The 25952-nt window shown below is 35.5% G+C and overlaps 1 long non-coding RNA gene and 1 pseudogene across 1 annotated transcript in view; one reads left to right on the top strand and one right to left on the bottom strand.

Moving 5' to 3' along the window:
• LOC129523768 (uncharacterized) overlaps nt 1–25952 on the top strand; it is a 230615-nt gene that overhangs the window by 152534 nt on the left and 52129 nt on the right. The gene's annotated exons all lie outside the window — the stretch shown is intronic.
• LOC101154593 (uncharacterized) lies at nt 1570–7770 on the bottom strand (annotated as a pseudogene).

The following is a 25952-nucleotide window of genomic DNA, read 5'->3' as shown; positions in this document are numbered from 1 at the left end:
GGGATAGTATCAAAGACAGAGATACTGAGCCAAGTACATCCATGTTTGCATTTCTCCAAACCATTCTCCATTCTCTTTGAAGTTCACCTTCTATTATCCTTTTCCCTTGCTTGAAAGAAACTTTTCCATATCTTCTCATTGATCTTAGGATAAAAGCCAAAATCTGTAATATGGTCCAGAGAGCTATGCATAATCTGGCCTCTGCCTCTTTTCTCTGTGTTACTTTCCCCCAGGCTCAGTGTTTCAGCAACACTGACTTTCCTTCAGTTCCAGGCATGAGTCATGCTCCCCACTTCCTCGGGGGCTTTGTGCTTGCGTACTTTCTGCTTGGCACACCTCTTTATGCCTGCCACCGTTGTCTACACTTAGTAAAATTATCTTCATTTTTACCATGTTGGTTCAAATGCTGTGCCTTTAAGGAATTTGTCCGTAATCCAGTGGATTATATCAGACTTTTTATGTTATGCTTTCACAACATTGCATACATTTTTAAATTCATGTATCTCTTTCTTGCTCTGCATATGTGTGTGCATGTATGTGATTGCTTAACTTTTCCAGTGAATTGTAAACTCATTGAGAGTAGGGACCTTGTCAGTCTGCTTAATGTTGAAAAAGTAAGAATTTCTCTCTGACAATGTTTTGTTACTCCCTTGTTATGAAAACTTCAATTATCAATTCTCACATTGCTATAAGTAATATAATATTTTTAAATCCATCAAAATTCACATCTATTAGAAAATAATAATTTGAAGCTATGATGAGAAACTTTTTTTTTTTTTGAGATGGAGTCTCTCTTTATTGCCCAGGCTGGAGTGAAGTAGCATGATCTCATCTCACTGCAACCTCTACCTGCTGGGTTCAAGCGATTCTCCAGCCTCAGCCTCCCGAGTAACTGGGACTACAGCTGTGCACCACCATGCCTGGCTAATTCTTTCATATTTTTAGTAGAGACAGGGTTTCACCATGTTGGCCAAGCTGTTCTCAAACTCCTGACCTCAAGTGATCCTCCAGCCTTGACCTCTCAAGGTGCTCACCATGCCTGGCATGAGCAATGTTCTTTAGTTGACACTTCATCTATTCAAGGTTATTAAGAACAAGAGATCATTTTAAAATGGTCTCTATTGTAATTTTGATATAAAGAACTTAAACATGGGGTTGTATAGCCCTCTTGTTTCATTTCAGTTTAAAAATAGTTCTTTCTATGGCTGTTCATTTATTCCCCTTTCCCCATGATTTTATCTGATATGTCTGTGCCAGAAAAATTTGAGATACAATTCTGAAGAAGTATACTTGTTCAGGAAATCTAAACTTTCCTCCTAGAAAATTTTCAGGTCTGAATCAGAGTAGCTGAAATTGCTGGCAAATCCACTGTCTCCGCACCATGTCATGGTCTCCAATATCAGTTTTATCAACAACAAAGGTGAAGAATGACAAAGAAAAATGAGGTAGGAGGAATCTAAGGATAAATATTTCGATGACATATAACCAAATGCAACATAAGAAACTTGTTTGGATTCTGATTCAAGCAACCCAACTGTAAAAAATCGTGTACAAGACAATCACAGAATATGAGCATTGACTGAATATTTAATGATACTCTATTATGCATATATGGTCATATAACAAATTACTCCAAAACATAGCTTAAAATAACAACACACTATCTCACAGTGTCTGTGGGCCAGGCATCTAGGCATGGCTTATCTAGGTGCCTCCATCTCAAGGTCTCTCATAAGACTGCAATCAAGGTATCCTCTAGGACTGCAGATATCTGAAGACTTGACTGAGATATCCTGGCTGAGGATCTGCTTCCAAGCTTGCTTATGTGGCTTGTCAGGCTTCAGCTATAATCTGGCTCAGGGACAGAGTCATTAGCCTGCTACACAGGCCTCTCCATAGGGCTTCTCACAATAAGACGGGTTGCTTCTCCCAGAGTTAGGGCTGAGAAAGAGATAGAAAAAATGTGTGTGTGTGTGTGTGTGTGTGTGTGTGTGTGAGAGAGAGAGAGAGAGAGAGAAAATATGAATGAGAATGATCAACTATGGCCCATGGAAAGATGTGGAAAATGAGAAATTGAGAGAACAAGAGAAGGTGAGAGAGAAAAAATTCTCAAGATGTAATTTTCAGTCTTTGTAAGCTAATCTCAGAGTGATATCCCATTGCATTAGCCATATCTTATTCATTTAGAGGTTCAGATAACACTCAAGGGGAAGAACAACAACAAAAAGTCTTCGATACCAGGAGGTGAGGATCACTGGGGACCATCTTAGAGGGTTACCTGTGAGATACGTTAAGGAATTACTGTTAACTTTTTCCTTAGGTATGATAATAATTTGGTTAAGATATTTTTTATCTTTTATTGATAAATATTAAAATATTTGTGGATGAAGTAATATTAAACATTTGTTTCAAAATAATACAATAGGAAGTGGCAAAGTAGATGGGGGTATAAATCAAACAAATAGGGCCAAAAACTGAAGAACATTGAAGCTGGATGTTGAGGATTAATTCTATTATTCCTTTTTAATTTTGTGTTTGCTTGAAATTTTTTAAAATAATTTTTTAAATAAAAATATTTTAGTTTACAGCTACTGAATTTCTGTGTTTATTATACAATAGCTGTTATCTGGGTCAAAGAAAAACAAGTTTATTTAATATGCCCCCTAAACTTCAATAGTAATAAAGTCAACATGCCATGATTTTATAATTGATCTTTATATTGCTTTATATTTATTCAATCAATGCTGAGTCCAGAAATTTATGATATTTCAACCTATTTACATTAAGGTCTAATCTGTTTAAATAAAAGTTCTGCAACTGTCATAACAACTTGAGATGACTACCCTATATTAAAAGCCCCATAAGGCTGAATACTCAGAGTAATGTCATCTTAGAAGAAAATTCGCCAAGTGGTGTTATAATTATTCCCCAAAGTAATTACAAATTAAATTTACATACTACCAGTTAAAGTTGGCTGCATCCTTTAGAGTAAAGAAGTTGAGTGATAACATGTAAAGAATGCTTATTTTAAAAACCCATATATGGTTAGGGTAGAAAAAGATGCATATTTTGATTCTTTAATTCATTTGGTAGATAGACAGGATGTGCTAGTTTTTAATAACACATATTTTTCAGCAGAGTATATAAAGTGACCTTTCTCACAACCCAGAGGCACTAATACTAGAAATATTAGGTTAATAAATCAAAAGAAGTATAAGACTTAAAAAATAGGAGACAAGGCACCTGCTCCTAAAATATATTAACATTTGTCTAAGCAGAATATATTCACAAAAAGACCATATGTGTCACGGCATACCTGTCAACTTTTGCATCACCATTTTGGAATTCGCCTGTCTTCATGATGTTCCTCAAGTTCTCTATGATGCCTTCCCTTATCCGTCAACTAATGGGAATATCTCTCTTCCATATTCCTTCATTGAACTCCATGTCTGTGTCACACATTTATGTGGCAGCATAGTCAATATTTTTTGCTTTGTGTCCTTCTCTAAGAGTATTTTTAATATCTTCTCAGGTCACGGATTAGCCTTTTGAAAGCCTGGGCCAGGTCTCTTAACTTTTTGTACCCCTGAAAGGCCTTGTAATATGGGTTCTCAATACATGCGTGTTGAAGGAGTAATGAAATAAAATGATTTGCAAAGCTTTGATATTTATTGACTGAGTTTTATTCCACTGTAGAGTGTGTTCCTGTGTAGTCTGCTTAGTGATGTGTGTTGAACTGTTCTGCATGGGCTCTGTTCAGTTTCTTGGGGAAGATATGTTAGTTGTTAACTCATTTACTTGAAAAGCTCTTTCCTGAGAAATCTTACAGGCTTTTGGGAGCAACATGGGATTAAAATGTTTTAGGCCTCTCTTCCCTCAGTACTTTGCAGGTACTTACTGTGTTGTTGTCTCAGTCTAATTGCTTTAATGCTTTCTCTTAAGATGCTGTGTGAATGAACAATCTGAGATGTATCGGTAAAAATGGTGCAATCTGGTGAGGCAGAGGTGATACTAGAATTATGTTATCAAAGTGACCTTTAAGTGTTCTTTCAGAATTTTCTGTTAGGTAATTTACTAATAAGTTGAGTTCATTGAGTTCACATGAATTTTTGTTAATTCTTTTTAAAATGATTAACATTTGAATAGTATGTGTTGATATAGCATTTCTACATTGCATTTATAATTTAAAATATATTTGTTATTATATCTGATGCACTTTATGAGCAGACATTAAAGCATGCTCAATGAACTTACAGATCATTTTAAATTCAGTCTTAATAACTGCGTGCTTTAATATCTTCTCATAAGAAAATGTGTCAATGTCTGAATATGCAGCTGCTTTTTAAAAAATAAGTAAATATAAAGCAAAACAAAATAAATGGACATAAATGCCTTGAAAATATCCTTAAACATTAAAGAAAAATATTGAACCTGAGCTCTTTGGAAAAATGCAAAGAAGCTGTACTCTTTCCATTTGGTTCATGGTTGGAAAAGGCTTGGAGAATGAGAAGCTTCCCTGGGGCTGGAAGAACATCAGGCAGAAGCCTCTAGACTAGGGGGCTGAAGCAAGTGCACTGAGAAGACCCACATTAGAGTCTCCTTGCTATTCTTGAGGAGGACTCTCTCCTGAGGTACTCCCCTGGGGGAAGTCTTGCGGCTTCTAGCCTGTGCAGGCTGGTCAGAGAATCACTCAGCGTCTTGAAGACCGCCATATCTTCATATGTCCAGGAAGTGACTTCCGAGGAATTCACACAGAAGAGCTTATTCAGGCACAGCAAGGTTTGATTCAGGTTCTTCTCATACCATGGAAGCCTTTTTGGCATCCAGGTTATTCTTCTATCAGTGATGGCCTATGAGCTGCTTGCAAGATGGTACAGCTGCCCTGCATGCTTTGGAGCTTCGGGAAACACTCTCACTTTGCTTTTGCCAGCTAACAACTGTCCCTAGACCTCCAGGCATGATGTTGAAATAAAAGCTTAGGGAAGAAATATAGGAGGGCCTCTCTTCCTTTTCAGGCAAGCACATTACATGAGTTTCACTCTCAGGTATATCTAACAATATTCTGGTCAGAGTTCCACTTCCAGGATTGTCTAACAGTATTCTGAAGACAAACACAATCAACTTTCTACTCTAGATTTAGAATTAGAGCCTTCTACTAGCTAAGGATGGACAGACGGAAATGGAGCTCCTAACCCAAAGTGCTATTTCAAATATAATAATAGGCTAACCAGGATTCTAATACATTTATTGAGTCAAGGGGGTATTGCAATTTTTTTTCTAGCTAATTACATATCTTGAACACATTCATTTCATCAATGAAAATCATTATTTTATGCTAATTAATAGATGTTCTGGGGATCTATTTGGATAAGTTTGAATCACTTGTATAGCTACCCTGAGCACAGATTTTGAATAAAGATACTTTCAAAAATAAGTAACTCTTCATCACCACCATGGCCAGTGTAATTATAATACATAAATATTTTAAAGTATAAGACTGACAATATTACATTTGAGTAAATGACTTATAAAAGACATTCAGCCAAAAGAGCAAAGTTTGTTGCAAGTTAGGGCTTTTGATTGATAGACTACTCTCTAGTCTCCTCATCTTGATTAGATGTCTCTTTCCCCACTATCTTAAGAACTTACATAGGTGCAGATCTAGTGAGCTCTTTCACTGTTATTCCTTAGGTCTGTGCTCTGACTACTACCAGCCCACTCAAATGGATCTTATCAAGGTCAATAAGGACTACTATTAATATATTGATAAGTCTTTGACCCATTCTTGACTCTTATGTTAACCTATCAGTAACACATTAACACATGACACAGTGAAATTTTTACTCAAATGTCATCTCTTTGAGGCCTTTCTCTGCCACTTGATCTAGAATTCTAAGTCCCTGCCTTATTACTTCTCTTCCCACTTCTTTGCCTCTTCTTCTTAGCTGTTATGTGCATTTAATATGCTACAGGTTTTACATACCAGTCCCAGTTATTTTCTTTCTTCTTCCAACCAGAGCATGAGCTCCACGAGGGCTGTAATTTCTGTCTGTTTTGTTCATTGTTTTATCCCTGGTGCCTAGAACAATGCATGACACAAAGGAAGTGATCATTATGCGTTTGTTGATTGACTGGATGAATGAAAAATATCATTTGTGGAAACCTAAACCAACATGAGCTTGTGGAAAGCAATGTGAGAATGTTTATGTATGTATGTAAGGAGGGTTTCAAAAAACTTGTTCATACATTTTTTATTCCAGTGAATTTATATTTAGGAGTCTATCATAAGTAAATAATCAGAGACAAGATGCAAATTCTCAGTCCCTTAAGTATTATCACCACAGCCTACTGGAACACATCTGATAGCCACATGAAAGTGTTTACTACTAACCTGAGATTTGACTACAAACCATTGTTGTATTCCCCATCTCTACAGATGCCGTGTATTGCTTTGCATTATGCTGTGTGTGATAAGATGTTTCACTTTGGTGGGGGTGACGTAAGATGGAGAGCTTCATTCACAGCCTTTGGGAGTTTATGCTTATACAATTTTACGAAAGCAATTTTTAAATCTGTAACAAAAGACTTACAAATATTAAAATTTTTAACACGCAAATCCCACTTAGAATTAATCATAAAGCAATACTCATACAGGCAAAAATTTACATACAAGGATAGTCATATAATTATTGATAATGGTTAAAAGTTGAAACCTCAGTTGTTCAGAAATTAAATATTATATTTATTCAATGAAATATTTGGTTTCACAGACTAATAATCTGCAAAATGTTCTTGATAAGTGAAAAATCACATTTTTTTTGAGGGCACAACTCCAAATCATCTTTTATTAATATGAAAAGGGCATATTTAGCAAAAGACACACTGAGAAAAGAGTCACTGTGGCTCAGGACATAGGGCAGAGAGGTGCCAGGCCTGAGCCCCTGCTGGGAGAGAAGGAGGCTCAGGACAAAGTGGGAGAAGTGCTGGGAAGAGCTGCGTGGTGGGACCACAGAAAGTTCCAGTGGGCAACAATCTTGGCAGGTCATGGGTGGGACTCACCGGGACCTACCTGCTAACTCTTGTTTTTAGGGTAGCAGGACCTACCTGCTACCTGCTGCCACCTGGAGTGAGAGCCGCCCCTTGGTTCCTGGAGGGCACCCACCAAGGGACACAGGACTGGAAGCCCAGGATGGCTAGTGCAGCTCGGGATGAAGGCCAGGGAGAAGCGGGTGCTCTGCAGTGGCCAGGAAAGGTCCAGCCTCTGAGGCCGAGGGGCTTCCTGTTTCGTGCGGGCGTTCCACTCTGTCTCTGCCAGGCACTCTCTGACTAGGGCCCGGGCATGGATGATAACTCTCTTCAGGCGCTCCATGGTGCTCTTGCTGCCAGCATAGGCAGGCCGGATCTCTTTGCCCTTCTCCTCTATGACCGACAGCAGGTCGTTGTAGGTGCTCTGGGAGCCCTGGGCGCCGGTGGCTTCATCGCCTGCACATAGCCCGTGGAAGGCGGTCCAAAGTCGTTAAACAGCGGTCTGAAAGGGGCAACGGCACCTGACACTGAGCCCGACGGAGCTGAGACGCTTCGTGACTATGCCCACTTCACGGGCCAGCAAACTGAGGCTCAGGGAGGATAGGCGGCAGGCCCAGTATTGCAGAACTCATGCTGTCTTCATTTCGAGGTCTCCACCGCCTGGCAGGCGAGCAGGGGTGGAGCTGGATCCTCACCTGTAGGGACCGGGGTGCACGGCCCAGGGGTGCTGGAGCCAGTGGCGAAAAATCACATATCTAAACAAGGAATCCAATTTTATATTAACAATATACATCTTTTTAAAAATATATGTATAGAGAAAGGGGATGAAATCAATAAGTTACAATGTTATCTGTGGAATTTGACATGGGTGATTTTCCTCACTAGAATATTAAGGTAGAATAAAAAATAGAATGGGACAGTATAAGTCAGGTTCTTGATTGAAAATCTCCAGGTTTCCTTGCCCGACCTTTTACATTTGCACAACACTTGCATGCCACCTTCTGTCAATCAATTGTCCTAACCGTCCTGTGAGGTTGGTAGGTCAAGAATCATTATCTCCAGTTCTTACATATGAGATAATATAGACCCAGGGAGATTAAGTGACTTGCCCAAGGTAACCCAGTTAGAACATAATAGAGCTAAAATAAAAAAAAAAAAGCTCCATCTCTTCCAGTCATATGCTTTCCCTGACATTGTTCTAAACTAATGTGCTAAAAAATTAGAAAAGAGAAAGACAGTGATTGTGTTCTCCTGAAAGCTATTTGAGTGCACTTCTATTAGTGCCAGACAGCTTTGAAGTCATTGATTGCCCCTGCGAGATGATGAGATTGTGCTATACGGAACTTGGCCATCATTACCATGTGGTTTTCAATTAAGAAGCAAATCAAAAGTATCCCAGTGTCATGGTCATAACCTGAAGGGTTCAGACAAGCTACTAGCTGCATACAAATCAGGGAGGACAAATCATTTGTCTGTGTGTGCTGACTGTAGTTTTTCAGAAGAAATGGTCTTTCACACTTGTGGCCAGGCTATTTTATTTTTCATACTATGGATGTTGTCATTTGTGAATTAGGTCTTTAACTTATTTTTGACTCTTGGGAAAACTTATTCCAGAATGTTCATTGAACAATCACTGCAATGATACAGAATGTGAAAGTGTATTATTGAGAACAGAACAACCTTGAGAAGTTCAGTAAGAAGGGTGCTGGGGAAAGTATAAAAAACTGTGGACTTAAAGATATGGGATCAATACAGCCAAGCTGAGGGTCCAACTGTCTAACCTTCAGCAAGTCACAACCGCTAAACTTCATAATTCATAAATCAGTGCTATTAATCTCTATCTCATAAAGTAGTGAAGACTAAAATAAAATAACTTATGCCAAAGGACCTAGCCCTATAATAAAGTATAAATTTGCTGAATACATTTTTGTTTTGTTTTGTTTCAATGTAGTGATATAGAAACAGTATCCTCTAGGATGACATTAGCTGGAGACTTTTTTTTTTTATACTTTAAGTTTTAGGGTACATGTGCACATTGTGCAGGTTAGTTACATATGTATACATGTGCCATGCTGGTGCGCTGCACCCACTAACTCGTCATCTAGCCTTAGGTAGCTGGAGACTTTAAGGGTCAGCACCTTACTGTGAGAAAGGGCAACTTCGTGAAGTAAATGTGATTGGTGCTATGTGATGTGCCCTTATGAATTGGCCACTAAGGAGGACGTGAAGGAGCCACTTTGACTTTTATTTCTGAGTGATGCACTTGACATAATTTAGTTTCAGGGTCTCCCCGGGTGTCATGAATGAAATAATTTGATGACCATGATGTCATGCTCAGTAATCATTCATGAATCCTCCTTTAGGACATCTAGAAACTCTTACCCAAAAATCAAAGAAGACAAGTGATTATCAATTTCTCAGAATGAATTAACTTTTAATATTCATACTAATGTCACAGCACATAAAGATGCTTCTTGTGGTGAAGTTTGAAGATGCAGAAATCCTTGTCAAGTCACTGAGCCAGAGATGTGCTGTGATCATTTTCTCTTTGTCTTTGTTCTCAGTGCTATGCCTACTGGCTACTTGGCAGGGTGCATCCTAGGTATTCCTTTGTAGAGTATATGTCCTAGCTCTGTGTTCTAGGTTCATTCGCTCACTCATTCATTTAACAAATAGCTGTTGGGTGCCTACTATATACTAGGCACAGTTTTCTGAACTGGGGATAAATAAAAAAAATAAAAAATCCATAGCTTTATGGAGCTTATATTCTAGTATGAGTGACTAAAAGTTAGCAAGTAAAATAACCAGGATGTTAGCAGAGGTGTCCAGGTTAGTGTTGCCAAACCAGTAAACATAGCCATATAAGAGACTTGCCTCAAAAAGTTATTTAATGATAAAATGTTTGAAAATCCTCATGTAAAACAAATATTTTCATGTCAAAATTCTACCACTGTCAACATGTTGAAACATGATGGGATTCTAGTTTGTATCCAGATGGCATGGTTTAGGACTGGTCACAAGTGAAATATCTTAAGTATTTGTGTGGATAACCTTGGCTTTAGTCACTATCATTTTGTACATAGTGTATAATAAAGCAAGCTCTTTTTCTGCAGCTTCCAGTTGACCTTCTACAGAGCTTCTACAGAGTTGTTCCAAAAATGTTTGAATAGTGGAAGTCTCATTAGAAGCAGCATGTGACATCATCTTAAAAGCTGACCACTTTCCAGGGTATTTGGACATTTGTTTAAAACAACAAAATTAATATCTATCTTATGGTGTTATCATCATCGAATGAATGTCATCAAATGTCAATCTTACGATAGCAGCCCTATTCAGTAGATGGTAATACTGGGGCAGTGTTGTTCCTAAGCTCATAGTCATCAATGTAAGCATTGCCAATATTCCAAGGGTTTGGGAAGATTAATATTAGATGAGGCTAAGAAGCGTGGGCTGAACTATAAAAATATCTTGTTTATAACAAGGTCCAATAACAGGACCTGGCCTTGACTCACTTGGAATGTCTGGGTGGACATCAGAACAAATTGCACTATTAGAATTTGATAAAAAAGGCTCATTTGCTGCTTAAATTTGAACATTACCCAGATGACTAGAAAATAGTGTGGAAAAATATTCAGCTCTCTGCTTTTGCAATATCTCCCATTGAATGTCATAATGGATGGATGAGCATTTCAGGAACAAATACTGGCAGTTAGAAATACTGTGTCCTATAAGTCATTTGAGCTATTTGTGGGAGGTGTGAGTACCTAAAAAAATTCAGGTTTTGGTAAGAAGGAGGAAGGGTTAACAGATGGTAGGTAAACAACAGACCCAGCTGCACACTCCAAATTAAAATTGAAGCCATCACACATTTTGTTTGCATATGCTACTAATAGTTGTTTTGAAATATAATAAATTGTCCTGCAGGGTCAGCATAACAATCTAGTTGGCACAATTTGGACTTAGTTGTATTAATTATGTGTTTGTTGTTGTTTCATATATATATGTGATATATATGATATATATTATATATATCATATATGTGATATATATGATATGATATATATGATATATAGATATATATAATATATATGATATATAGATATATATGATATATATGATATATATATATATGATAAAGGACAAATAAGAGAAAACATCAGGCTTTTTATAAGTTCTGAGTTAGGTGATTACCTTTCCTGTCATGTTTCCTAAATGAAGCTGCAATATTATTTTGCTGCACACATTCTCGAATGAGCTCCTTTGTTGGGATATATATATATATATATATATATATATATGCTTTGAAGAAAAGACTCAAGAACTAATGTTTACCCAGTAATAGCAAATCCCTATTCACAACACCAACAAACACATAATTAATAACCAGGATGATGCTAAGGAATTAAAGACATTTTGTATTCCCTTGACTATATTTACTAATACCATTCTTGTTCTGTTGCTATTTGTTATGTAACAGATCAAATATATGACTTAGCCCCCGTATACGTTTCTAACTTAAAAAAGAGTGTGAACAAAGTCAAGTGATTGTGATTTGCTGCTTTAAGTATTGAGCATTTTCTGCTGGTTCTTCTTCTCTTTCACAGTGTTTCTGGGCACTAAAGTAAAATTCTGACTGAGTTCATGTTGCTGAGAATAGCCTCTAATTATTTGTTTTTATTATGTCTCTCACACCTGACATTGTAGCAAGTATTTTGAGGTTATAATGATGCCACTATTGAAAATTATTGTTTCAGGGCCAAGACAAAGGGTTGAGAGCTGTTAAATCCCTGAGCCACAAAGAAACAGTATTAATGAAGATATCCCCACTTGCAATATTACTAAATTTTATCTAATAGACTGTGTTTTTCCAGTGTTTCCTAATGATGGCCCTTGCACACTTTTATAACACTTGGAATGAACCTTATACTCACTGCCAGGGAAAGCCAGGTGAGCCGCTGTGTGCAGAGCAGAATGAGGTACTACAGTTGACTGTCACAACTGCTGTGATTTCCTCTGGAAATGATGGCTTCCTAGTTGCACAAACTGACATACTGTGTCGCACAAAATTATAATGTCTTCCCTCTCTAGCCAACTACATACCTGTCACCTCTAAAACCCTTAAAATCTGTATTTATGTAGGGTATTCAGTTTTACTTTTTGCTTTGTAATGTGTCTCGACTGTATAGAGCTGTAAAACAAGGTTCCAGTGTATCCATTGGTAATTTTTATTTTCCATCTGTTGAAGCCATTTGAAAAAGCCGATGGTCTCTTACTAGCTCAAACTCAGAGCTTGGAAAATAATAGTTTATAACATTCCCATGGTGCTTTTTAAGAGTCTTTTTCTTCCTTGGTACTTAATTTTTTTCCTTCTCTGGGTGACAGTTTTTTACTTCCAGCATAGAACTGTATGTGTTTGGCTGTCTCTTTTTTAGATTTAATGCCACACACTGCGTTCCACTGCTACAACATGTGTGTACAATAAATTTTCTTGTAAACTGAGGATTTCAAGGCTAGAATTCTGTCAAGCTTATATTTCAGAGCTCTTGAAATATTTTCCACTTAGCAACCTCTTTGCATTACTTGGAAAGCTTTTATGGGGCTTGTCAGTCAAAAGGATGACTCTAACCAAAGAAAGAACAATTCAGAGAATGATTTTTAGAATTAGTATTAGCTTCACAGGTGATTCAATGGCTGTAACAATTTGCATTGGAAGTGTTCAAAAGGCAAATATTTTGCCTCCATTTACATCGTGTATGCTAAGGGAGATAATTGCTTATCACATATCCAGATTTTGTCTATTTTCTAAAACTCAATGTTACAGTTACTATTTACCCCATTTTGAGCTGATTTTTACAGGAACAGAATATAAAACATGGATTAGTGGTGACAAGATGACATAAAGGTGGTTGAGTACAGATATATGTGTATATACCCAAATCCTGCTCTGAGTCATTGTGTTATTTTTTTTTTAATCTAACTAAAAGACTGAAGTGAGAACAATGTTTTCAAAGATAACTGTATCTCTGTCTGTGTTTCAGAATTACTTGGGTCACTTTCTCCATTGACACTGGCTTGCCCAGAATCCAGGAGCACATACTGCTGATCCTATCAGTAGTTATGGGAGCAATATTAATGGGAACATTATTAATTTATGAAGATTTCCAGTGACACATATGCATTCTTTGGCCAACAAAGAGTGTGTGTGTGTGTGTGTGTGTGTGTGTGTGTATAAGAAAGAGAAAAAGAAAGAGGCAGAGAGATGGAGAGGCAGAGAATACAGCATTGCTGGCTGCACTCAGGCAGTTGACCAGGGTAATGGTGGTGGCTCTGTAAGGGGCATCAGGACCTGGTCTTATACCTGAAATGATGCCTGACTATGAATAAGGTGTAGGACAAGATTCAGTGTTTTCCCCTGGATGTTTAAACTGCATCTTAGTTTTTTTCTTGGTCCCCATTCTGATAAGAAGATTCCTATAATGCAAGCTCCCCATTCATATCCACCTTGGGTATTTTATTTAAGTAGCTCTCCACCTTCATCTCAATCCTGAATTGCCATTTGGAAACTTGTCAATGATAATGGCTAATATTTACAAAACACGTTCTGAATGACAAGGATAGCTCTAGATCATTTATATGCATTGTTTTATTTCATTGTCTCAATTATCTTGTGAGTTTCCTACAAGGAACTTTTCTAAAGGTCTCAAGAGACAGTAACTGGCAGAATATGGAATTAATGTCACGAATGTCTTCATGAACTTTTTATTTAGACCACAAGCCCTAGTGTTCCTAAGATGTGAAGTGTATTTTAATTTTAATCAGTATCTCTTATGTCAGACTGAAGTCTTGCTGCTGAGCCTATGTTGATTAGATAAATATTTTCTAGCCATGAAGAGATCTGGAGTGACTATTTCCCTGGAATTTTGAGTATTAACCATTGCCTACCCATGTCTTGAGCTCCCATCATGGCTTCTTACACCTCAAGTCTATGTTAATCTGTGCTACTCCATGCTTTGCCTTCTTTGATCATCAGTGTTAGCTCCCACCCCAATCGATTTCCCTCAAAGTCACATTTCTGTATCTATGCTCACACACAGGTGAGAGCCAACAAATATGTCATTTGTGTAATACAATTTATTTAGCATTCTGAATGAAAACCCGTGGATGCACATGTGACATTATTTATATTCTAATTCAGAGCACATCAGGTATAATCTTTTCTGTACACAGGTTATCGTTTCATAAGAAATTCTAAGACAGAATTTTAGATGAGATAGTGCATACCACCATCCTATTTTGACTCCAAAAGTCTTTATTATAATGTTCCATTTTTATTTTAACTAATATAGATATTTATCTACAATTGTCTCAGTTTTATATTTGGAAAAACCATTTACATGTGATAAAGAACAATTACTGAATACTTGACTACTCACATATATACATGTTTCTTATTTAGGGAACATATATTACTCTGGTGACAGGGTCCAGTGCCACTGTGACCAGTCCTCTTGTCTCGTTCGTCTTACTGAGAGTAGACTGCCATGATTCTGTTGAAATATCTCACATTCCTTATACCCTTATTTTGAGGGAGAAAGCAGAATTCCTTAAAGTACATTTCATAGATCACTAGTAGAGGTGCCTGAGGGAAGATGTGTCATGGCGATATATTCAGAAATTCTTGTATAATATATCCACAGTCCTCTTAGAGATTCCCAGATAACTTTAATATTTTAAAGGCTCTGAGAAGTCCTGATGAATGAAATATCTTCAGTGTTCAGTATACTTATTTGGTCACAGAATTCTCTTTTCATATGATAAATGTTATCCTGTAGAACTGAGGTTGCGTATAGCATATTTTGATAAGATAAATGCTATTCTAGAAACTTTATATTAATTGGATTAAGCTGGAAAACTTAACTAGTCTCTAGGTTCTTCTACTTGACTGGCACAAGTGTAGGAAAAAGGCTGTGAGTTGTACATCAATAAAACTACTCATAATGCTACTCAATGCTTACTGTTATAATTTTCAAAATTTAAAAAGACCACGTGGATTCCATTTCAGCCAAACAGAATGATAATTGAAAAATTAAATTTACCGTAGATTAAATTGATTCTGGGAAATCTTGGTTTGATACTTCCATCCTAGAGCACTTACAGGATGTACATAGAAACCCGCATAGTTGCAAGTAGAGTGCACTGACCAGTCGATGGCCTCCAGCCATTCAGGTGAGAAACAGTCCTGTGTACCCTTGGTGTTCCACTTCAGCTGTTATTATGATTCTCTTAGGCTGGTGATTATCAGGTCAAAGAAGCAATACGGCTGTAAGTCATACCCAAATAAGTTGAAAGATTATAGACAGAAATAAATTTTAGCTCACAGGGAAAAATTTGATGAAGCATTAGGAAAATAAAGCTCATAACTACTGAGTGATTTGGTTTTTCTCCCCCCCTTTATTAATCTATAGTTTTCCTCTGAGTTAAATCCTGTGATACTTTAACAAGTAGTATTGATTCTTATTGCTAGTTTAGCATGTTTATTTATCAGTCAACATTTAATACATATTTATAAAACACCTCCTATGTACCTTGCAAAGAGATACAATAATAATCAAGACACAACCTCTGTCCTCTCTCATGAAACACACAGTCTACTAGGAAGACAACCAGTTATCAATACTCCCTCTGTTGACGTGATATGCATGTGGAAGGTATGGGTAGGACAAAGGAGGGATTAATAACTCTGTCCTACATTTGGAAATTTAAAATACTTGATTGTAAAGGATGAGGATGACTAAGCCAGGTAAACAAAGGAGAAAGAAACATTTTATGTGTGGAAAGCAACACATGCTGAGGCATTGCTGTACTGAAGAGCAAAGTGTTAAGCGATCAGCAAGTATCATAGTATTGCTGAAGCCTCAGGAGTGCTGATAGGAGTGAAAGTAGATAAAGCCGGAGCCAAATTATGAAGGCTCTTTCCTGTTAAGCAAAGCAGTTTTCACTTTACTGCAGGTGATGGGGGAGCTTCTGATGGGTTTTAAACTTTGAAGACAGTCTGGATGTTTGGTACCCTCTTAGCCTTCCCCAAAATTATAATCTATGCTCTACTATTTCATGTATCTGTGCCTTCCAATACTAAATTGTCTTCTGTTTTTTTCTTCCACAAATGACAACAGCATAGGAGAGCTGCTTTTCTACTACTTAAACTTTCAGTGTGTAATATCATCTTTGCCTTCTTTCTGTTGTGGTATATCTACTTGCCCTTCTAATAAATTGATTTGTTAGCATAACTGAGATGGTTATTTGACATGCAAATGATAAACAATAAGAGATGATAAAATATTTCTCACAGGATTTAGGGTCCTTATCTCAAATGTCCTCAATTTCACTTTAAGAATCTTATTAAACTTGGATGCTAGACCATGCATGAAGGATAATATGTCTTGCTGTTAGTAAAATGAGTGCTGTTTCCGTGGTAATCACCTTAGATTGGCTCAGAACAGCGTACCCACTTCTGTGGCTGCATGGAGAGAACACTGTTGCTTAGTATGACAATGTCAATGGAATATGCCATTCTATTAATCTCCAGCCCTGGGATACAAAATTTCCTACATAATGTGGTGATCAGCCATTTCTGTTATGATTTTATGGCAAAGGCCAACTGGCTAATGCTTTAATTATTGAGGTGATATTTTCACAAGGTTACAGCACAGAATCCTTAGGAGGATGTTTTTTCATATCTCAAGGACAATAAGACTGTCTTGGGGGACATTGGGATGTTTGAGATTTGGGGTAGTAGCCATTTAAAAATTTTTTTTCAAAATTTAAGTTGTTTTGATTATTAAAATCTTTGAAGAAATGTGCAAAACAAAGCAAGTATTTAAAAACTAGCTATAATCCTGCCACCCAGAGAAAACCATTATTAAAATATTTAGTACTTTCCTCTATTAATGAACATATCCAGTTCCATGCCAATATTCATATCTTATTCTTGTGGCCATGTCTGGTAAAATAAGAAGAATGACACAAATGTTATTGAGCCCACAATATGTCTCAAGTATTATTCTCAAATCTCTCTGTGTATTTTCTCATAGAGTCCTCACAAAACTATTTGTTATATATTATTATTACATTTTACACGTGAGGAACTCAGAAAAAGATTAAGTGATCTACCGCAGTCACGCAGCTTGTCAAGTGATGGAGCCACATTCAAACTCAAGCTTCAAAGCCCAAGCCATAAGGAACATGCTTTGCTTCTATGTATTCACAAGTAAATATACATAGAGGCAGTAGAACGTTTTATTTTTTTTTTAATTTTTTTTTTAATAATTCCATCTTTGTTTTTTTTTCTTTTTTTTCTTTTATTATTATACTTTAAGTTTTAGGGTACATGTGCACATGGTGCAGGTTAGTTACATATGTATACATGTGCCACGCTGGTTTTAAATGCATATATTTAAAACTAATGGCAATTTTATACTACACAGTTTCATTCAGTTGTTTAATTCCTCCTTGCTAGTAGTTGAAAGTTGCATGTCCCTAGAAATGCTGTGTAATGATTTACTGTCATGGAACTCTGCTTGACGTACACAATAGGGATATAAATATGTTGCCTAACCTACTATTTTTAATACTGGAATTTGCTTAAAATAAATTTCTAACCTTGTACATTTTCATTATTATATTAACCTGAGGAAAAATTCTTTGTAAAGATATTTAATTAAAATCCTTATACTAGACAGTATAATTCCATTCTTATATAGCTATAAAGAAATACCTGAGGCTGGGTAATTTATAAAGAAAAGAGGTTTAATTGGTTCATGGTTACATAGGCTATACTGGAAGCACAATGCTGGCATCTGCTTGGCTTCTGGGGGGGCCTCAGGAAGCTTCCAATCATGGCAGAAGGCAAAGGGGAGCAGATACTTCACATGGCTGGAGCAGGAGGAAGAGAGGGTGGAGGTGCCACACACTTTTAAACAATCAGATCTTGTAAGAACTTATATTGTGTGAACAGCACTAAGGGGATGGTGCTAAACCATTCATGAGAACCACCCCCCTCTGCCCTGCCCCACAATTCAATCACTTTCCACCAGGCCCCACCTCCAACACTGAGGATTACAATTCAACATGACATTTGGAGGGGACACAGTTCCAAATCGTATCACAGACCATATTTAGATAATAGGCAAAACAGAAATTATGAACTCTAAAAATTAGTATCAGTATCAATTATTTTATGTGATGGGGTTCACTTTTGAGTTATTTTCATTGAGGCATGATCTGAGTTTTAAAAATGTAAACATGCATGCAACCACTTGCATATGAATTCCATCATCCAAGTAGGTTCCTTTGTGCCTATTCCCAGGCAATCCCCTACACATCCTCCAGAAGTAATCACATCCTGATGTCAATTACTGTGGATTATTTTGTCTGTTCTAACATGGAGTCACACAGCAGGCACTCTTTTGTGTATTTAATGTCTTGGTGTTATGTTGAAGAATCAGTAAGTACTATAGCAGGAGTCATGAACTACACACAGGTTGTAGGCCAAATTCTGTCATTTGCCTTCTTTTGTAAATAAGTTTTATTGAAAAACAGCCAAACTCATTCCTTGATATATTTTCTGTGGTTTCTTGTACATTTCAACAGGAGAGTTAAGTTTGTGAGACAGAGATCATTGGTCTGCAAAGTTTAAAGTATTTATTTATTATCTGTGTCTTCACAGAAAAGTTTCCAAATCCGTATAATGACTAAAACACAAGAGTGCTGAGAGAAGTACTGGCAGATACAACTTGAACCTGATTATGGTCCTTGCCTGCTAGCATTTTTCACTTTATCCCAAAGGCAACTGGAAGTTTCTGATGGATTTTAAGTGCAAAGATGAGGCTTTGTTTCACTAAGCATGTTTTCAGACTCATTAGTGTTGTTCCTTATATCACTAATTAGTTTCTTTTTATTGCTGAATAGTGTTCCATTATATGAGTATATTATTCTTTGTCAATTGATATTTGGATTGCTTCACTATTTTTACTATCATAAATAACCCTACTGTGAGCATTCTTGTATAAAATGATTTTGTGGACATTTATTTTCATTATTTCAGTAAATACCCAGGAATGGAATTGCTGCATTATAGGATAAGTAGATGTGTAACTTCATAAGAAATTTCTAAGTCATTTTACAAAGTGGCTTTACCATTTTACACCTTTATCAACAATACATGAAAGCTCCACATTTTTTCTAAAATGTGGTGGTAGTGTCAGTATTTAATTTTACTAATTCTGGTGAATGTGTAGTGGTACCTTATGAGAGTTTTTATTTATATTTTATTGATATCTGATGATGCTGAACACATTTTAATGTGTTCATTGGCTGTTTGTACATATTATTTTGTGAAGTGTCTGGTCATGTCTTTTACTCATTTTCTTTATTATTACTAAAATATTTACTAGGTTTTATTTACTTGCAATAGGTATTATTTGTTTTAAATTTTAGTTTTTTAATTGGAAATTGTCAAATTATAGTTGTATATATTTACAGGGTACAAAGCAATGTCATAATTTATGAATACAATGTAGAAAAATTAAACCAAGCTAATTAACATATTCACTTAAAATATCTTTTTTGTGGTGACAATATTTGAAATTTACTCTCAGCAATTTTGAAATGTGGAATACATTATTATTAGTTATGATATCACGCTGTGTAATATATCTCAAAGTAAAAAAAAAATACTTATTTTTCTGTCTAATGAAGTTTTTCTACCCTTTCACCGTCATCTCCTTATCCCTCTCATCCCCCTCACTCCATAGTGTCTGATAACAAAAAATTTGCTCTGCTTCTTTGAGTTCAATTGTTTCAGATTCTACATGTAAGTGAGAATATGCAGTATAGTGTTTGTATTTCTGTGCCTGGCCTATGTCACTTCGTATAATGTTCTCCAATTCTAACCATATTGTCACAAATGACAAAATTTTTTTCTTTTTTAAGGCTAAATGGTATTCCATTGCATGTATATATATGACATTTTCTTTTTCCATTTATTTGTTGATGAATACTTAGGTTGATCCCACAACTTAGCTGTTGTAAATAGTGCTGCAAGAAATAGGGGTGTGCAAATATCTCTTCAACATACTAATTTTAAGTCTTTTGCATAAATACTCAGAAATGAAAGTGCTAGATTATATGGTCATTCTATTTTTAGTGTTTTTGTGGAGCTTCCATATAATTTTCCGTAATGGCTGTCCAGTCTACATTGTTTATTGATGGGGATATGTTATGACAAACGTATTGGTAGATGATTCTGTCATTGTGTAGACATCACAGAGTGTACTTACAAAAACCTCGATAGTACAGCCGACTTCACACTTGGCTATGTGGTACAGCCTATTGTTCCTAGCTATAAACCAATACAGTATGTTACTGTACTGAATACTGTAGACAGTTGTAACACAGTGGAAAGTGTTTGTGTATCTAAATAATCTAAACAGCAATGACACAGTAAACATATGGTATATAAGATAAAAAACAGGATACATCTACATAGGGCACTTACCATAAATTTAGTTTGCAGGACTGAAAGTTGCTCTGGGTGTCAGTGAGTGATGAGAGAGTGTGAAGGTTTAGAACATTACTGTCCACTGCTGTACACTTTATACACACTAACTTATGCAAATCTAAATTTATATTAAAATTTTCTTTCTTTAGTAATACCTTAACAGCTTGCTATACATTTTTACTGTATAAACTTCTAATTTTGATCATCCTTTTGACTGCTTTGTAATGACATGGTTCAAAACACAAATCATACAGCTGTACAAAAATATTTCTATCTTCATAATCTTATTCTGCAAGCTTTTATCTATTTTAAATTTATTGTATTTTTAAAAATTTACTTTCTAAATGTTTTTGTTAAAAACTAAGACATAAACACACACACATTAGGTTAATTCTCCACATGGTTAGGATTATTAAGATGTCACTAGGCGATTGGAATTTTTCAGCTTCATTATAATCATACAAGAACCTTACCACATATGCTGTCTGTAGTTCACTGAAACATCGTCATGCAGTGCACGACTGTGCTAATTTATGTTCCCAACAGTGTAAAAGGGTTCACTTTTCTCCATATCCTCACTAATACTTATCTGTCTTTTTGATAACAGCCATTCTGACGGGTGTGAGGTGATATCTTACTGTGGTTTTCATTTGCATTTCCCTAATGATTAACAATTTTGACATTTTTTCATATATCTGTTGGCCATATCTTCTTTTGAAGAGTCTATTCATATCCTTTTCTCATTTTTAAATTAGAATTATTATTTTCTTTCTACAGAGTAATTTGAGTTTTTAAATATATTTTGAATATTAACCCCTCAACAAATATCTGGCTTGCAAATATTTTCTCCCAATCCATAGGCTGTCTCTTCACTCTGTTGTTTTCCCTGTTGTGCAGAAACTTTTTATTTGAGATTTTATTTTTATGTAATCCCATTTGTCTATTTTTACTTTTTTTTTGTCTGCGCTTTAGGGGTCAAATCTAAGAAAGTCATAACTTATTTGTTTTTCCTTATGTTCTTTTAGTAGTCTCACAGTTTCAGGTCTTACATTTAAGTCTAATCCATTTTCAGTTGATTTTTGTATATGGTGTGAGGTAAGAGTCCAATTTAATTCTTCTGCATGTGGATATTCACTTTTCAAACAACATTTACTGAAGAAACTGTCCTTTTTTCCTTGTGTTTTCTTGGCAATTTGGCAAAAATCAATTGACTAGGCATGCATGGGCTCATCTTTGGACTCCCAACTCTGTTCCATTGGTCAATGGGTCTATTTTTATGCCACCACCATGCTGTTTTAATTACTATCTGTTTATGATAGTATGTTTATGTTGAAGACAGTTAGTGTGATGTCCCCAGCTTTGTTCTTTTTTCCTTACCTATTTGGGTTTTTTTGGTGGTTCCATATGAATTTTAGAATTTTTTTTTATTTCTGTGAAAGATGACATTCAAATTTTAATACGAATTGCATTGAATCTGTAGATTGCTTCTGGTCGTATGAACATCTTAACAATATTAATTCTTCCAATCTATAAACATGGGATGTCTGTTCATTCAAATTGTCTATTTATTCTCGAGTCATATAAAGTCTTTATACATTCTAGATACAAATCCCTTGTCAAATGTGTGTATCACAAATATATTCATCCAACCTATGGCTTAAAAATTTAGTTTTTAAATGGTGTTTTTGATAAACTTTTGAATTTCATGAAATATAGTTTACAAATGTTTTCCTTTATTCTTATTACTTTTCTTTATATCATCTAAGAGGTTGTGAAGATGTTCTCTCTCTCTCTCTCTCTCGTGTGTGTGTGTGTGTGTGTGATTTAGGAGCATTATACTTTTAGCTTTCACATTTAGTTTAATAGCCCATATGAAATAATTTTTGTGCAGGGTTTATGAGATATAGTTCTAGCTTTTTTTTCCAGTTAATATATTAAGATTTCTATCTGTTGAAAAGATTTTTCTTTCTCTGTTAAGCTACTTTGGTGTATTTGTTGAAAAGGCCATATAAGCATTTGCTTATTTTTGTTCTCCTGAGCTCTTCACTTATTCTTATATTAATATTGTACTGCTAAAACTGCTGTAGCTTATCGTAAGCCTTAAAGTCAGGTATTGTAAATCTTTTAATTTTGTTCTTTCTCAAGATAAGTTTGGCTATTGTGAATCTTCTGCATTACCATATAAACTTTAAAATCAACTTGTCAGTTTCTACAAAAAAGCTGCCAAGAACACACAGTGGAAAAAGGACAATATTGTCAATAAATGGTGTTGGAAAACCTGGATATCCATATGCAAAAGAATGGAACTGGACCCTTATCTCACACTATATACAAAAATTTACTCAAAATGAATTAAAGACTTAATAGACAGCATTGAACCTATATGTCAATTTGGTAATTGATATCTTAATAATATTGAGTTTTCTGTTTTAGATACATGGGACATCATTTAGCTAACGTGTTTAATTTTTCTCAGCAATGTTTTGTTGCTGTCAGGTTAGTACTTTTACTAATTTTAATTAAATTTATTATTATTAGATTTTGATTATTCTTATTTTTAGTTTGTCTATTTTTCTCATACATAGAAACATGACTTATTTTTGTTTATTGACCTTTTATTATACAATATTGTTAAATTTACTCATTAGTTCTAGTAGTTTTCTTAATTTTTAAGATTTCTTAGTATTCCATGTACATTATCATGTTATCTGTGAATAAAGACAGTTTTATATTTTCCTTGTGCCTCCAGATGATTTTACTTTGTTTTCTTTCTATTCACATTGGCTTGGACCTCCAGTACAATTTTGTGTTGCAGGAAGTCACGTACTCTGAATGGAGGGACTGGCTGAAACTGTGGCAGAAGAACATACATTGTGAAGATTTCATGGACATTTATTAGCTCCCCAAATTAATACTTTTATAATTTCTTGCACCTGTCTTTACTGCAGTCTCTGAACATAAATTGTGAAGATTTCATGGACATTTATCACTTCCCCAATCAATATTCTTGTGATTTCCTATGCCTGTCTTTACTTTAATCTCTTAATCCTGTCATCTTCGCAAGTGAGGAGGATGTATGTCACCTCAGGACCCTGTGATGATTGTGTTAACTGCACAAATTGTTTGTAGAGCATGTGTGTTTGAACAATATCAAATCTGGGCACCTTAAGAACAGGATAACAGCGATGTTCAGGGAACAAGGGAGATAACCTTAAAGTCTGGCTGCCTGTGGGCTGGGCGGAACAGAGCCATATTTCTCTTCTTTCAAAAGCAAATAGGAGAAATATCGCTGAATTCTTTTTCTCAGCAAGGAAAAGCCCTGAGAAAGAGAATGAGTGCCTAGTGGTAGGCCTCTAAAATGGCTGCTCTGGGGACGTCTGCCTTTTACGGTTGTAGATAAGGGATGTAATAAGCCCCAGTCTCCCGTAGCGCTCCCAGGCTTATTAGGATGAGGAAATTCCCACCTAATAAATTTTGGTCAGACCAGTTGTCTGCTCTTATACCCTGTCTCCTGATAAGATGTTATCAATGACTATGCATGCCTGAAACTTCATTAGCAATTTTAATTTCACCCTGGTCCCGTGATCTCACTCTGCCTCCATTTGCCTTGTAATGTCTTATTACCTTGTAAAGCGTATGATCTCTGTGACCCACACCCTATTCGTACACTCCCTCCTCTTTTGAAAATCACTAATAAAAACTTACTGGTTTTGCAGCTTTGGGGGCATCACAGAACCTGCTGACATGTGATGTCTCCCCCAGACATCCAGCTTTAAAATTTCTCTCTTTTTTACCCTTTCCCTTTATTTCTCAGACCGGCTGACACTTAGGGAAAATAGAAAAGAACCTACGTGAATTATCAGGGGTGGGTTCCCCCGATAATTTTGACTGAAGTAGTCAGTCAAATATTCTTGACTTGGTTCCAATTTTAAAGAAGAAACATTCAGTTTCTCACCAATAAGTATAATATTTGTAGCTTTCTAAATAAATTCTCTGTATCAGTTTAAGGAAGTATTCTATTCCTTGGTTGCTGAAGCTGTCATAAATAAGAATTGAATAATATTAAATATTTTTTGATTATATGATGAACATATAATTTTCCCTTTTTAATGTGGAACACTGGATTAAATTAATTTTCAAAATGATTGCCTAATTTTGCATATTGGGATACAATCTAGACAATTATGATTCTTTTGGATTATTGCTGGATTCAATTTGCTAAGATTTTCTTAAGGGTTTTTGGCTATGTTCATAAGGAGTGTTTATTTTCTTGCCATGTGCTTTTCCTGGCTTAGGTATGGGTTAGCTTACCTCATAAAATGATTTGGGAAATGTCCCCATCTCCTTTATATCATGAAACATTTTGCACAATATTAGCAGGATATTTTCCTTAAGTTTTGCTAGAATTTAACAGTGTAGTCATTTATTTGACTGAATTTTCTTTATGAGAAGTATATTTTAACTACAAATTAAAATTTTTAACAGATATAGAACTATATAGGGCTATTCAGATTTTCCATTTATTTTGCCCAACTATTGATAAATTAGTGTCTTATAAGGAATTTGTCCACTTCATTAAAATTCTGAAATGTATTGGCATAAAGTTGTTTATAATATTCTCTTATATTTCCTTTAAGGTCTCCTGTATCTGTAGCTTTGTCCTGTCTCTCTTTCTTCCATTGTTGACATGAGCAGTCTGTATTTTTTTTCCTATTTTTTTTCTTGATAAGTCCATCTAGGTGCATATTAATTATATTGTGGCTGTCAGAACACCAACTTTAGATTTTATTAATTTTTTTCTGAACTGTTTTAAAATTTTATTGATTTCCAATACTATCTCCTATACTTCTTTTCTTCTACTTACTTTGAGATCAATTTACTCTACTTTTCTACATTCTTAAGATAAATGTTTTTTGGTCACTTATTTTAAATCCTTCTTCCTTGCTAATATACGCATCAAAACTATACATTTTCCTGTAATTATATCCCACAAATTTTGATATATGGTGTTATTATTATTTAGTTCAAAACATTTTCTAATTTTGCCATGATTAATTCTTTGACTCATGGATTATTTTTAAGTGTGCTCTTTAACTTTAAACTATTTGGGAATTTCTCAAATATTTCTATTAAATTGGGGATTGCTCAAGTTTTACTTTGTTATTGATTTTTAATTTGTTCCTGTTTTAAGGAATATATTCTTTATGATCTCAGATCTTTAAAATGAATTTAGACTTTTTAATGGCCTGGCATCTAGTTTTTCTTGGTAAACATTCCATGTGCACTTGAAAAGAATTCCATGGAGATTGTAGTTTTTAAGTATAATTTACCATAGCTATATATCTATATATATCAATTTGGTTATATT

This window comes from Gorilla gorilla, chromosome 6 (assembly GCF_029281585.2).
Source record: "Gorilla gorilla gorilla isolate KB3781 chromosome 6, NHGRI_mGorGor1-v2.1_pri, whole genome shotgun sequence".
NCBI lineage: Eukaryota > Metazoa > Chordata > Mammalia > Primates > Hominidae > Gorilla > Gorilla gorilla.
Note: the sequence above shows the minus strand (reverse complement) of the source record. Positions and strands in the feature narration are given on the sequence as shown.